This window comes from Strix uralensis, chromosome 14 (genome assembly GCF_047716275.1).
Source record: "Strix uralensis isolate ZFMK-TIS-50842 chromosome 14, bStrUra1, whole genome shotgun sequence".
NCBI classification, from domain to species: domain Eukaryota; kingdom Metazoa; phylum Chordata; class Aves; order Strigiformes; family Strigidae; genus Strix; species Strix uralensis.
In genome coordinates, this window is record NC_133985.1 from 14,841,587 (window position 1) to 14,857,600 (window position 16,014).

The 16,014-nt window shown below is 39.3% G+C and overlaps 1 protein-coding gene across 6 annotated transcripts in view; it reads left to right on the forward strand.

The window, feature by feature from the left end:
- Positions 1 to 16,014, forward strand: part of EBF1 (EBF transcription factor 1) — a 283,965-nt gene that overhangs the window by 186,973 nt on the left and 80,978 nt on the right. The window lies entirely within an intron of this gene.

Sequence of the window (16,014 nt, forward strand, 5' to 3'; positions counted from 1 at the left end):
TGGCTTGATTTTTGACCGTGCATCGAAAGGATGTTGCATATTTTCTGAAGTTTTCAGCACCCAAATTTCAGATTGGATTTCTTCTATCTATAGAGTGCTGAGCTCTAGGAGATCCAGCTGTTCCTTTGAATTACCCTAAATGAAAGCAGAGCCCTTTTGGAAATCCATCTGCTTACTCAAGCCATGGATGGATGTTCTCTTCTGGCTCCAGCTGTGCCAGCTGAGGAGACTGCTCTTCCCTGCATGCCATAGCTGCCTGTCTTTCCTCCCTGCTGCAGGCTATTCTCCACCATGGACATGCCAGCTAAGATGTTTGTCTGATTGCTCCCTAGTCTCCTTCTCTCCAAAGAAGTTCATTTGAGTTAAACTGTTTAAATAATAATTCTATGTCAATCTATCTTATTTTGCTGAAATGATTGAAGGAGAAATGGTGCAAGGCAATTTGGCTTTTCTGAAAGGACAGAAAACCCCAGCAAGGGTGGGATGGAGGCACATGGTTGGAAGCAGCCTGGGGGACAGTAATCTTTTCCGTAATATCAGCTGGTCCTGGAAGAGAATGCTGCTGGTGACTGTAGGTGCTTAAAATGGGAGTTGTTGAGTGCAAATGTACTTTGAAAAATCTGGATTTGATTAATGTTTTGTTTTGCTCTTTGTCCTCAAAGTTGATGACTACTACTGAAAAACAAAACAAAAACAGAGGGCATTTCACTCCCCTCTCCCTGTTCCAGCTTGGTAGAATAGCTCTTTGTCTTCAAAGCATTTTGTAATCCTAAATTCAATAGGTGCTTGCTCCCTCTAAGAGATGTGTACCCTCAGCTTCCATTGAAGTAGTTTGAGTGTAGAAGGCACCAGTCCTTTATGCTGGTTTGTTTCACAAATATTTGCCAAGGATCTGATGAATAATTAAATAGATTTTTCCAAAGAGTTTGAAGAAACCAGATAAAATTTTCTCTGGGAAAGCGAATGCCACTCAGAAAAATGTTAACTAGATATGTTAAAAGAAATTATTAATACTGAGAAATGGGCAAATGTGTGGGTTTCTACTATGCAGTGGATTCCTGTGGAAATAGCTTTCTATTCTGTTCATGCTTTCAGGCATCAGTCCTGCAAGCACTTATGCATATATTTAAGATTATCCGCACATATGGTCCTGTTGGGATCAATGAGGCTTCTTGTGTCAGTAAAGTTGAGGGTATTGATAAGTGTTTGCAGAATCAGGTCTGTAGTTCACACTTACTAACCTAAAATTCTTAGCTCAGCAGCGTTTCTCATTATATAAACATAACTTACATCTGTATTTATTTAGCTCTAACTTTTTATGTAGGCTATGAGCCATTTTCAGCCATAATTCATGTTATAGAATTTTTTTTTCATCCTGCCAACAACCTAATTTAATAAACAAACCACTGTCATAATTTTTGCTGAATTTTTGTAAAGAATGTACGAACTCTGTCTTTATTAATTAGCAGAAGGCAGAACATTACAAAAGGAAACTTCTCTCTGTTCAACTTTGCAATCTTTCCATTAAGTCTAGGCTTTCAAAAAAACACTCCTATTTTTTACTTGTATTCCTACAAAAGTAGATGTCATCTTTCTTTTTTTTTTTTTTTTTTTTCCCCCCTCCCCATTGCAGTCTTCTCAGTGCATGCTTTTGGTCAAGGCAATACTTACTTTCTCATACATAAATGTTCTTATTCCCATGCATGGTGTAATAGCATCTCTACTACAGCTATCGTTCCCACTCCTACTACCTGAGGGATTCTGTTAGCAAAAAGAAACAAAAAAAGATAATGCTATGCTTGCATATCTACTCAAACCCCAGTTACTATGCTCACATTAAAAATCAACATCTGCAAAATATCTCCATGTGTACATTTTGTGGGAAAGGTGATTTTTCTAATCTACTTTCTCAGGCATCTCTCAAGCAACTTTATAAAGCAACCACTAGTAAATTCTTACTTTTGAATAGCCACCTCCACACTACAAAATTGCACTCTTCCCAAAGACTTGGTGAAGCCTTTCTTTTTAACCTAAATTCTTCAATCCAGCTCTCCATAATTCTATGCACATTTGAGTCCAAGGTACAGGAAAAAGATAAAATGAAAAAAAAAAAATCCGGTAACTGTTTTAAATGTCGTTATTAGATGTCTAGAACACTTAACTGAATGAAAAAAAAGATAGGAAAAGTCTCAAACTGGGCTTAATGCTATTGAATTTTGGGCAACCACCACGAATCTTAGACCCATTGGAACAGATGAGTTTCCTCCACTCAAATAAATTGTTACTTTTAGAGTCCTGAAGTATATTATTTTTCTACAGTTTTTGGAATTTTTATCTTGCATAATATCTTCAAGTGTAAGTAACAGAGACAGTTTGTTTGCCTTTCCTGTTTCCAGTTTTTCTGCCTCCCTCAGGGCAAGGACAGATTGGCCTGAACAGTATCTGTAAATGGTGAAATGGGAAGCTAATGTAGTCATGGCTAGTTTGTCTCTGGTTTAGTGCTCTGGTGAGCAACTTCTGATCGTAGGTTTTTAAATGCTGGGATCTAACTATAATATGCCCTTGACCAAATGTATTTCTGTGTATTTTTCAGGACGTTTCACTCTTTAACAAAAATATCTGATTGCAATGGAGATGAATGCCTGGCTGTGTGAGGACTGGGGAAAGGGGAGAGGGGATGTAGCAAGGTGTGCTGGCTGCCTAGTTTAGTTAGACAATATCCAGCTTATTTTTCCTTGCCAGGTTGTGTTGGAATGTGCTGTTCTTAAACATGGAGTTGCAGTTTATTTGACACCCAAAAGAGACTTTGGGTGCCAAAAAGCTGGAAAGAAAGCTTTACCTCCCAAGGCACTCAGGAGCCTGGTGTCTCCACATTTGGGTTTTACCATCTCATTAGCAGGTAGCCTGGATTATTTTTGGGACATCCAACACATCTCTATTTATATCTTGCTTGTCAGACAGTAAAATGAAAGTTCCTTTTCGTAGCTTGTCTCTGAATATAACTAGGAACCTAGATCATGATTTTGTATCCACACACTGTCCTCCTTGAAACCAGCGGGTTAAGAAGCTTGTATTTCAAATAAATATATCTATCTTTCAAAAGTAATAGCTGGCAGAGGCCAATTATTTCATACATCTCTGTGTGGTATAAATAGGGTAAGCCACAGTAATCTGTGGTTTTCAATAATTATCACTTTTTCATTCACAAATAGTTGGATCCTCACTTGTTTTATATTTATGGTAAACCAGAAAGCCAGTGTGGTTGACCTTTCTAAATTGTACATATATAGTAAGATATATACTGAAGAGCTAGTAGGCCCCAACCAGTAGAATGTATTTCAGCTTGTAGATCATTTCAGGGTGTCAATTTTAAAAGTAAAATCTTTCTGATGCAATTTAAGTGACTAGTTTATGGAAGGGGGCGAATCTGACAGGCTTTGCAACAACCCTTTTCAAGTTTACCAGCATGAAGTCCACTGCTGCAGATGTCTGCAAAGTTTCCAGTTAAAACTCTCATATCGCTGCAAAGTAAAAATTCTTTTTTTCCCCCAAATCTTTGAATGGCTTTACAAGAATGTAAAGCCAATTGCAGCATCAGTTTCTCAATTATTTTTCCTCACTGGCAGAATGCAATGCCCTCGAAAAATGATAGTCCCTGAGACCCTGTCAGTTTGCATGCTCTAACACTTTATTATCTAATGATCTAATATGCAACAAGGCAAAGAGGGGGTGCTTAAATGCTTGCATTTTTAAAGGGACAGTTTTAGTTCTTTTTCTTTTCCTTCCTCCTCTTCCTCCTTCATAGGAGAGCACTGAAGAACTAGGTGATGGTGAGGTTTGCTGGCAATTTGATTCTGAGTCAGTTCAACAGCAGCAAAAGATGAAAGATGCAGGGTAGAAAGAGGGACAAATTATAAGACATGATGCCAGAATTTGCAGGTGGAAGCAGAGACAACCATGATTTCTAAAGCAGTGTCCTGCCATTATTTTAATATGAAATATACATAAATCGGTGCCTGGATTATTTGATTGCTCTATTGTGGTACCTGAGACAGTCAAGCTTTTACAATGTTGTTTCAGTTCATGATAGTAATGAGTGATTCAGACCGTTTGCTGTCTGCAGGTGCAAAACCTCCTACAGTAAATGAAGAGTAGTAGTTGCTGTGCCTCAGCTGGGTACGTCAGGTAGTTCCTCTCGTCAGCAGTGGGGCATTTAAAGAGCTTTTCTTGCCAGTCCTGTCCATCTTGGGCAATCTGACAGCCCACAGTCACCACAGTAGGCACATTCACAGATTTTCCACTAAATCTTCAGATTTGAGAACAAAAATGATTGCTAGGCTGAGTCTTAGTTGCTTAGATATTTTCTATTTAGGTTAATAAAAAAGGAAAGTTTTCCCCCACCTTATAAACTATTTTGAGAGGATGATCTTTAAAATAAAACTTTTGAGACTGACAGCCTTTAAGTATCATTGTTTTCTAGTCATTGTATACCTTGAATTTAGCCGGGCACATCAGTTGATGATTCCTGAAAGATGCTCAGGAATCTGACTCGGTGGCCTGGTTCTTGTGCTGTAAGTGGCTTTGCCACAACGTTAACCACTACGTTTTTGGCAGTGTGGAGAGTCATGAAGAGGATGCCCCTACCAGCTCTGTTTTAACCATTTCAACCTGAATCCTTTGGTGTTGCATATGTCCATGCTAGTTGATGAAATACAAGACAGAATACCAACTGAAGTGAAGAATACTAGCAAGTTGAGAAAGGTTAATCTTCAACACTTGATATATTTTACCCTTAGATGGTATAGGTTCAGATTCTTAAATCAAAATTAGGGACTACTGCATTCGCAAACTGGCCAGGTTTAAATAAAGAAACTAATGTTTGACTTGTTCCATCTATGGGTGGAAGCACCTGTTATTTCTTAGTGCTTCACTTAAGAATGTTTTTGTGATTATGTGAAAAATATAAACACACAAGCTTTTTCTGCACCATATCATTCCATATAGAGAAATGCAGTGGGCTTGATTTATTATTTAGAAGGGAAATATTGAAAAAAAATATTAGGATTCTACCACTCTACTTGAGGGGATCTTGTATGTTATGCTGAGTTATGTCTGCTTTCTAATTTATTTTCTATGAGGGAAGAATACCTAGGGTTGTTGGACATCTCTATGCATACACAAGGGAAAAAATGTGACTTTCAGAACATTGCACAACATGGATAGTAATAACAGTAAGTGAGTCTTGATATACTGAAGGATTGCAAAACTTCAAGCTGGAAATAATTTTCTTTACTTTTGCCAAGTTGTCTTTTTCATATCGGTTCCTTCATAAATGCAGTGACTCATAAATTCAGGCAATTTTTTACATAATGGCTTGTTATGTGTTCTTGGAGCTTGACCTCACTGAGTGTATAATATTAACCTCTTCACTGCCCTGTGGACTTACTGTATGTTTCTAATATAAGTGAGCACACCAGGGCTGGATTAGTCCAGTATGTGTACTCAGATGGAGCTAGAGCATTTGTCCCTCTGAAGAGACAAAACATGGCCAGAAAGTTAAGGTGCTTCATTTGAGAGAATTTGTAGCTAAAGATTCCAGTATGATCTCAACAAGATTTTAACTCTGGGGACCATTGAAGTAAGTTGCCAAAACAGTGGCAGGTTCTCTGCAGGTTGCAAAAGTTAAGCCAGGATATGGTATCTTCCTGAAAAGTATACGGCAGGTCAGAAGGAGGTCAAGAATTTGAGTAATTCCTCACCCAGGAATTGCTGGGTGAGGTTCTCTGGTGGGCGCTACGCAGTATGTCAGGCTGTGTGATCAAAATAGTCCCTTTGGGAGTAAAATCTTGGGATCCATCAGGTTAGCAAAACACAGCAGAGCTCAGATTCCTACAGCTTCAATTTAGGTAGCCAAAACTGTGTTAACTAAATTATGCCCCACTGAATTATGCTGATGTCTTTTTTTTAATCTTCACCAGAGCAGAGTATCTGTCTGCAGGCGCAGACCCCTGCTTCCTCTTTGGATATTACTGAGAATTTCACAAGAACTGGGTGGGTAGGTGGGTGGGTAAGTGGAGCTGCCCTTCTTGCAGCTAGTCATGTCAAACAGAAAGCAGAAAATCTTCTATTTGTCTGGCTCATAAATCGGCCATTAAGGAGAGGTACTCAAAAGCCTAGAATATCTGGATGGAGCAGTTTTATTTTAGTCTGAGGCTAAATGAAAACAAGATTTAAGTGATTTTCTGGGAGGTGGATTTTTTAATGGTTGATTTGGGCGAGGAGTTTCCAGAATTTCAGTTCTGCCATTAGGCTGTAGGTATTTAATGAAGTTGGAGGTTTGAGTTTCTGATTTTTTTTTTTCATTGTTTAAACATTTCTTCATAACATATGTGTACTAACACTGCTGCCACCATGTCGCAGGAGACGTAAGAGATACCATTTAAAGTATTCTAGTATTTAATAAAAATAATTGCTGTTACATAATGCCCATGGAAATACCTCCTGAAAAGTCAAGTTTGGGTACTCCAATTACCACAGTTAGAAAGGATTCCTGCTTGACAATCACTTATCAGGGATCTAGTGTCACATCTAATTGAAAAAGGAAAAAATGCTACAATGGAAGCGGGAGACACCTTGATTTTGAAAAGATAAGGTGTGGCAGTTTCTACCCATGAGCAGCTGCCCTTCATGTTTTTCAAATAAATGAAAAATAAAACAGCCCTTCCCCCAAAATATCTAAACGATGTCAAGCTGTGATGTGTTGTTACTCTCTATTGTTATGAGGATGTCATGAATTCATGGAAAAATAGTACCTGGATGAAGGTAGAGAACATTTTGTGAATTTCCCAGAGGAGCTTTCAGAACTGTGCTCCCAAAATTGCAAAAAAAAGAAAACATGGGGAAAACTGTCATTAAAATTTGACAAAGATTTGTGTGAAAAAAACTTTTGTTACAGCAGACAGATAAGGGAGAAAAGTTCAGATGGAAATTCTCCAACCACCATGAGAGTTGACTCTTACCTGGAGAGTTAGACCAACCACTTTCTGAAGGTTTGAGGTTTCTCTTCAGACCTCAGAGGAATCGGAGTACAGTTACGCAAGTAGAAAAACCTTACCTACACTGTTTTGCAGAAACTTCACAACTACCAGTACAGGAGAACATTCAGTAGCACTCAAATAAGCAATGAATATTCATAGATAATGAACATTCATTACATTTCAATTTGCTTTGCTGGCCACCGTGTCACTAATACAATGGCATCATAGGGGAGAAGAATGACATTAGGATTAGAGAAATGTTTGAGAGATTCTGCACCGTATGGCAGTGAAGTTCTGCCAGACCTTGTTTTTCCAACCTTCCCAGCAAATGACAAAACATTATATTATTGTAATATCATTAATATTATTTCTGAATTCCTCTAACTTAGATTTTTAATTATAGGATACCTTTATGTTGGGAAAAGATGTTTTTTCACTCCAGTCCCCTGCTGATTTGGGCAGAGTACAAAGGAAAAGGATTTTGTGAATTGTGGTTTGTAAATGAAGGCCAAGAACTAGTGATTTTTTGAGAACTCATCTGGATGTCATAAAAGGTCATGATTATCAAAGAATGGTGTTCACAGCAGTTTGCAGGTGTCTGGACACTTCCCAGTGTTTCATGTTAAGCACCTCAGTATTTAAATACCCCAGAGCAATTGGTGATTATGAAAGGTCTCTGTTCCCATGGCACTTCATATCCAAAGCTGTGAATCAGCTGAGTGCTAACAATCTCAGGATTAAAGTTTTATTTAGATGAAAATTTTATTTAGATAAAAATTTAGAATATTCTGATTAGAAAACTTCACAAGTAATGAACTCAGTATTTTTTGCATCTCAGGCTGCACGTCTTCTCATTGAATGGAGAGAAGACCGATGTGAGCATTCAAGTCTCTCCCTTACTGTCCATTGTGAGGTGCCTGCCAAGTGTTTCTCAAGCAAAATGAGTATTTGACAAAGCACCTCCACATCCGAGGAAATGATTTAACAGCATAAACTGAGAAACTGATGCAGAAAATGGAACCCACCAGGGTGGGATGTTTGGAGCGGTTATTCTAATCTGGGATGCCATCTGAAAATTATTAATGTTAGTGGTAAAGAATAAAAATAAACTACTAATAATTAATATTGGAATGGAGACAGGCTTTGTGTTTGGCCCGAATCCAGAATACAAGATTTTCAGGAGTGTATGGCAATTACAAAAAGCGTGCTTTCATTAAAGCCAGTAGTACAACTTCATAAAGTGTTTTTTAAAATCTTAGTCCAAACTGTTTGCTGAGCGTAACCAGAAAGCTTTGTGTGTCACAATTAGTTCTTTCTGCTTCCCACCTTCATTCCATGAATTTATAGTTCTCTTTGTGGCAAAACAAATCTTTAGTGTGAAAGTGACTGTAGTATAAGCAGTTCTGGTTTATGACCTCATTGAGCAAAGCAAATAGGGTTAGGAAGTTTATTAAAAAGATCAGAAATAAAGTTTTATCAAAAACTTGTCTGAAATTTAGCAATTTAAATTTATTTCTCAAAAGTAATTAAAGCATTTAGATCTGCAGGTTAAGGTATGAGGGCCACTGTGAGATGCTTAACAAGATACTGTCCTTCATGAAGTGGATGTTTAGGACTTTCTGAGCTTCTCATACATTTTTGTGAGTCAAGTGGTCACCCAAAAATGTAGGTACCTCAAAGCAATCTTTGTGGAAATTCTTGGACCTAAAGCCAAGCTCTCAAAGCACCAAGGTGCCTGAAGCTGCAAATAGGTGTTTAGTGGGATTTTTAAAACATTGGCTACAGAATTTCTATGTCTGTCTGCCACATACTTTGAAAATTCCATTAGGTGCTTACTGGAACCACTGGATAGCTGGGTGCTTCCAAAAATCTGGTCCCGAATGCTGCAGAAACCTGTGTGCTTTTTACTGCACTACTGTTGAAGTGTCTGTTAGCAATGGGAATATAAAGAGATTCAAAATTAATTATGTTTGGTTAATACCATATCATTATGGTTTTGTAGCAACTCTCTCAGAGGTTCTGTATCTATCCCATGAAAAGGCAAAGTGCTCTTCCCACAGAGGGTCCCTTTTGGGTTGGATCTCCCCTGCTGTTGGAGACTGAACAGACAGCTCACATTGCTGCTTGCTGAAAACCCGGGCTTGCATATGGAATTCATAGGTTTGGTGTTACCTGATCCATGCTGAGGGGGAAGGCCAGCGCTCGGAGGTAAATTGCAGGCCTGACCACAACGCTGCTCATCTTTCCAGCTGCAGCTTTAGTTTGTGGGTTGGGGTTTGAGGTCACAGCGCTTTGCCGCAGTATGTTCAGGTGAGAGCATCGCTCAACTTCCTGGGCTCTTTGAGGAGATGGAGAGAGAGAAAAAAATATTTCTGATCAGGTTTGGCCCTTGGAGACACTGAAAAGTAAAGCAACCCTGATTAGGGGCCCTTTGGGGAAAATTATCCCCTTCCTGGGATTGTGACCTTGAAGGCAACGATGAGTGCTGCCTCCTCATTCAGTCCTGAGTCTGAACAGAGGTGCCTGCTGGAAAGCCCAGAGTCAGGTGCCTGTTCAATATTAGCTGCAAAATATTTTTTATGGGGTTGCTTCTGGCTGCTTCCTACCTATGATATCGCCTCGCCGAGTCCCTTGGTACTTTCAGGAGCCAGCACGGAACTCCTGGGTCTCCAGGCTGCCAGAGGTGTCAGCCCATCTCTGCTCATTGTACAGAGGACAGAGGATCCTAATTTAGGCAGACTGACTCACCCAGCCAGAGCTGGAATCTGACTTTTTACATGCTGCAATGCCTTAGGTAGGTGGTCTGAATATTGCCCTAGATAAATAAATAAAAACATAGCATGACTTTATCAGACACATTGAAAGAACAACTTCTCTAAGCATTTGTAGGCTTGAGTCCAAAGTATTCACTCCTCAGATTTTCAGCGTGCTGGTTTTATGTGGTGTCATTGCTGGACAGATACTATGAACTATAAATATATTTTTATGCTTGTGTTTTTGCAAGTAAAGACTAAATGACTGGGAGGGGGTACTTGACCCTGCATTCAGAGCAGCACAAAGAACAGAGGAGGAAACAGTCTGAAAGACACTGCACAGGAGAGACAAGGGGTTCTCAGTCTGCAACGCAATCAGGGCTTCTGCTTGAAATGCAATTCAGGTTACACTGCTTCCATTTCTGTCCCGCTGCCATCACAAACATGGGCTGAGTGTAATATTGCATTCCTGAATCAAACCTCCCTAATAATAATAACAATGATAATAATAATATCAATTGAATTATTCTGTTTATTTTTCTTATCCACCCTTCCCATCCCAGGTAGTCATTAGTTTGTAGTGTATTTCAGGACAGCAATTTAGTTAAACCTTCTGATCACTGGGGTGCTTTTGTTACAGAAGAGCCAGATTCCCTACCTTTTCCCTTGGCTCAGGGCCTGGAAACCCGAGGCCATCCATCGGACCTTGGTCTCTCCGTTGGCAGCTCTGCGTAACCTGTCACAGAGACAGCCTGAGCACAATTTTTGCACATGATGAATATGGATCTTTGCTGCATCTGGCAGGCTGCAACAATGAATGCAGAAGACTGTCATTAATAGATAATAAAAGCAGAAAGCAACATTAATGGGAATAAGCTTTTCTTTTACTGGGACTGATTATTACTTTTTTTTTGTTCTTGGCCTGTGACTAGATTGAGCTGCAAATAACAGCTACCAATGCTGTGTGCACGCATGTGTTTTGTTGTTGGCTGGTTTTTAATCTGGAGTATTTAACCATGATATCTTCAAAGTGTGATTGTGTCATACATTCTCATACACTAATAGATTTCAAAGATGAAGAGCCTTGCTGCTTTATGTTTAGTCATGCCTTCATCTATAAATTTATGGCAGTATTATGGTTTAATGAATTGAACAAGTCCCAGAACAACAACAAAAATGCTTTTTTGTTTGAATTTAGATATTGCGTACTTTGTTCTTCAAACAAATAATAAAACCAATATGTTTCTTTAGTGGTAAACTTCAGGCTAACTTCATCTCACATTACTAATCAAGTACTCAAGGATATGTGTGTGCACATATACATATGTGTGTGTGTGGTAAACAGGCGCTTTCAGTCGTGGTGCTAGACATAGGCTGAACATTCGTATTCCGATAGCGATAGGCAAACCTCCGAGAACAGATGGAGCAGAGTTCAGCACAAAGGTTTAATCCTATCAGGATGATTCCTGTATGGCCATCTGGATAATCCGGCGCACAAATTCAGTGCCTGTTAAAAATACATAGTAGGCCAAGATTAGCGTCACAGATTTTCCACTAGACTTGTTCATATTTGACTTTATGATTCTCAGACTCCAGAAAATTGCATTAGAGAGCAGCCTGTGATTTGTGAGAGAAATCAGATGAGGAATAAGAACTCTTAGGGTACTTGAATTTCCCTTGAAGAAACTGGATTACAAGCACTCCCTGTCCCTGCCACAACTGCTTTGTGTTTCTACGCGGGTTGTTCTGTTTCTGAAAGATGATTACTGTGAGCTCTCTGTTGTGGGCAGACTTACTCGATTCTGCTGAACAAAGAGACTTCAGCTAAAAACTAATTTTAGTTGGGGGTCTTGTTTTTATCAGGATGAAACAAATTCTTTGTTTGCTGTAGAATCAATCTCAGGTGAACTTCTGATTGTTGTGCTATATAATATGGGGGGGGTCTGTTTTCTTTGTAATAGTGAAAAACTCTATAAAAGTTTAACTAGTACTAATATTTAGTTTGGGAGAGTGAGAATTTAGATTTAGCTTGAACTCTATGTTTCATCTAGAATAGTTTCTGTGTATCATCGACCAAACCTTGCCAGTGTGGCCATAACATACCAAAGTACATCTGAACATCAAGACTCCCTGCTGTGAGCTTTTTACACCTTGCAGGGATGGGATACTGTGGCTCAGGAGCTTTTATCTAGTCCTATGTTCTGACTCTAGAGAGATTTGCTGTGAGAGATTTACAGTTTTGTTAAGGCACTGGTGGAAAATAAAAGGGACAAAATGAGACCGGAATGATGGTGAAACAAAATGTGAATTTAGAAATAGCACCTGCCTGCCCTTCTGTAAGGTTGGGATTCAGCAAAATGCTAAACCACAGGGTTAACATTAAGAAAATGACTGGTTCCATCCAATAAAACGCTTTGCTGGTTCAGGACCTTAGTTAGCAGCACTGAAGGAGCAGTCAGATAAATTAAGTAGGTTTTGGGGTATGCGAGCTATGCAGCGATGTTTGTTTTGACAAACTTTTAGGGTTGATTTATATTACACATTTTGGGCTTCCATTTGCAAGGTTGCCTTTATCCTCACCCAGAAATTGCATCAGTGCAACTATTTTTAAACTTTAGTGCACTTAAACAGATGCAGTCTCCTTTCTGGACAAGCCTATTGTTTTTAAAATAGTCAGATTGGCTTAGCTGGGCTCTGTAACTTCATCAGCGGAAGTTAAATCAGTAGGAAGCTGTTGAAATTGAAATGGGAGAGGCATATAGGATTTTTGCACTGTTTTACTAACAAAGCTTTTAAAGTCCACATTCAGATAAAATGGTGCAATCCTGTGCGTATATCACATCTTAGTGCCCTGCATACTATTGCCTTTGGCTTCCTATCTTTTAGCAACACTGTTCCTGTGTCTTTGTAAGTGACCCCATGGGATGGAGGAGGAGGTGAAGAAATTGAGGTGCAATAATTTGGGGTCTTATAGTAAAGCATTTATCTTGTGTGGGGTCAAAATGTGCCTGTGCATCCCTGAGGGAGGAGAGCACGCTGCACCAGTCACTGGTTTGGTGCTTGGGTCTGAGCAAACTTGTCCCCAGTTGTGGAGCTGGAAGCGCTGCCAATATTTGGTAGGCTCTGAGCGATATTCTTGGATGCACTGTTTCATCTCCTGACCCAGTGTGCGTATATCCCCTGTGCAACCAAGCTGCCCAAGATGACGGAGACCCCGTCAGTGCTGGAGCTGAGTAGCTGCATCAGTTTAGGCAGAGTGCTACGTTTGGCTCAGGCCCCCCACAACAGTTTCTTCATGGCTGACTCAAAACAAAAATCTTCCAACTTTGGGGCAAAAATAACGAATGCAAAAATTATAGCTTAAAATCTGCTTGAAATTTCCTTGAAATAAAAAGTCAGAACAGTGCGTCAAAAAATTTCACAATAAAATTGTTAGGCTTCTTAAAAAAAAATATTTAAAAAATATATAGAGAAAGTGCATACGTATTTTTTTCAAGAATAATATATGTATTATTTATTTATATATATATAGATGCTTTGAATGAACCTATATATCAAATTTAAGTAAATTTTTAACTGTTTTTGCAACACTTCATTTTTCTTGGGGAATTTATGATTTGCCAAACAAACATGACAGGTCTCTTTTGGAGGTCAAGTTTTACTGATTGCAGTGAGATGCTAAGGACTCTTACTGTTTTATTAATTTTTGGAAAGCAGGGGGTACCTCCTAATTAAAAAACAAACAAGCAAAAAAACCCCAGAACTTCCTCTGTGATGTGGAAGGGTTTAAAAGAATGAACGAAAATGTATTTCTTGCATATACAGAGATAACTAAATTGCATATATAGAGATAACTAAATTATTATTTTTATGGCAATGTTTTAAGTAAAATACACAGCAGATTTTTTTTTTTGTAACACATCTCTCATTACTCAGGATTGCCTCCTTTTTCCATGCAATCATTTTCAGGCAGTGATCAACAACTGAGAGCTTTGGAAATCATTAAGGAAAGAGAAACACAGAGGACTCCATGAAACGTAACTTTGCTAGCTGAGGCATCAGCAAGGATAAAAGAGAAACACTGGCTTAAGTATTGATTGTAGGTGGAATATTATGCCAGGTAATTTACATTTTCAGTTCCTATTAACGGGAACTGAGCATCCGAAATGTTAGGCAGAAAATCACAGCCAGTACCTTTAATTTCACTACTTGAAAACAGAAACAAAGGCAACCTTCCCTCCCTTCCCCCAACCTGGAGGGATTGCACGGCGCATATATTTTTGGTTTGGTGATTTCACCCAGTGCAGACGTCATGAAGAACCAGGAGGAGGTTGCCATTTTTGGCGGAGTGTTGTAATCTTTCAGGCTTGCAAATGGTAAGTCCCAAATATCAAGATGCTGTAAAGGAGGGAGCTGGGAAGGGGGAGCAGGGTATCACATCCTCGTGCCTGTGTTGCATAAAGCTGCATGAGTTATCTCCTCGAGAGGGAAACCTCTGTTACCCTGTTTCCTGCACAGCAGCTGCTTATTGTCAGGAGAGAATAGGAGAGAGAGCAGGCTGCGATATGAAAAAGGAAAGCAGGAAGATCATCACTGAACTAAGATAAACAGCAAATGCATTGTTTAACTTAAGAGCAAAGATTTAATGCTCCAGTACAATATGTAAAATCTCTGCCTCGTTCCCTTACCCTGAAGTGTCTATGACTAACCCTTTGGGCTGGTCCTGCAGACTTTTCCCATCCAGGCTGTTTTGGTAAAGTTCAGTTGCTTTCAGTTGCTTGTTGGATACAGCTCTGGCCACACCTCCACAGACTAGACTGGAACAGTACCACTGCATGGGCGCACAAACTTTTTAGGTTCACCCTTTCAAACTGCTCAAAGTAGGTGAGCAAATGATGGCAACTCCTGCTTCTCAGGAATGAGAATATTATTTTTTGGAAAAAACCAAACCAAACCAGCCCAACTCAACTCAACACACCCCCCCCCCCCCCAATATTTAGTTCATTCTCTCAAACTGGCAAATTTTGGAAAAATTTTAATTTTGTTTTGAAAAAAACCCCATTCTCCCCATGATAAAATCGACCCACTAAAGTGCTTAAGGTGGAAAATCCACAAGAAAGAGCGATGAATGGAATAACCGTTCCCCCCTGTATAACACCTATGTAAGTCTGTAATTCAAGAAGGGAAGAAGTAATGTTTTTCTTGCCTTTTAAGGAGAAAATACCTTGCCAAACTAAAAATATTGATCAAGAAGGCCTTGAGCATCCCAACAAGTGCTGCACACCTGCAGTTCCACATTGCTGTGGGAAAGGAATTTAGGCTCAGACCATTCCTGGGCACTGCCTTGCTCAGTCACAAACCCTACGTGATTTCAATAGCTGTGAGGTACCTGAGGGAAGATCTACATCAGATGATATAAAGATGCTGTAGAAGTTAGCACTGAGTTGCTGCTTCACTTGACTCTTTCCAACACTGAGTAGACATAGCAGCACAGTTCCTGAAATCAGCATATTGGCATTAGTGTGTCGGCTCTGCTGCTGCTAGTTTTTCTGTCAGGTTGGATGAACTCTGCACTGACAGGGTGGTCTACGTGTAACTAAGTGGTTTTTGAAATGGGAAACCCCAGTTTCGTATATGTTACATAGCTCTTGGCAGCTTTGCACTGAGCACTGCCCAACTATCTTAAAAAATCTAGTTCAATATTCTGCAACTTCTTCAGCTGGGTGTTTAAGCACTTACTGAAGTGGTTTGTTGAATCACAACTTCAATAAGCCATGGTTTTGAGTGCTTAAAACTGATTTGTCTTGATATTCTGAGAAACAGTAGTTTGGCGAAAACATTTAACAGGTTGCAGGATCAGACTCATAAACTGTGGATTAATCTGTGGCTCATTTATGTATTTAGCCTGGAATTAGGTTTTACCCAAGAAAAAAAGGAAAATTAAATTAAACTCCAGATATTTTCAGTACTTCCTCTAAGACGAGACATAAATTCTCTGTTCCTCCGAAGTCCCAGTTTTAACTGCCTTTATGCAACTCTCCTTGCGTGTCACAATACTCTTAAAGAGAAGAAAAATAAAATCATACCCCATCATTTAAACTCCTGTTGTGATGCAGCAACTGTTGTCAGAGCCTCATCTATGGAATAATGGGGGATGAAACCACGCTTCATGATAAAAACTGCAGGCGAGGTCATTCTTACAGTCACCAGCACAAACTGGATAT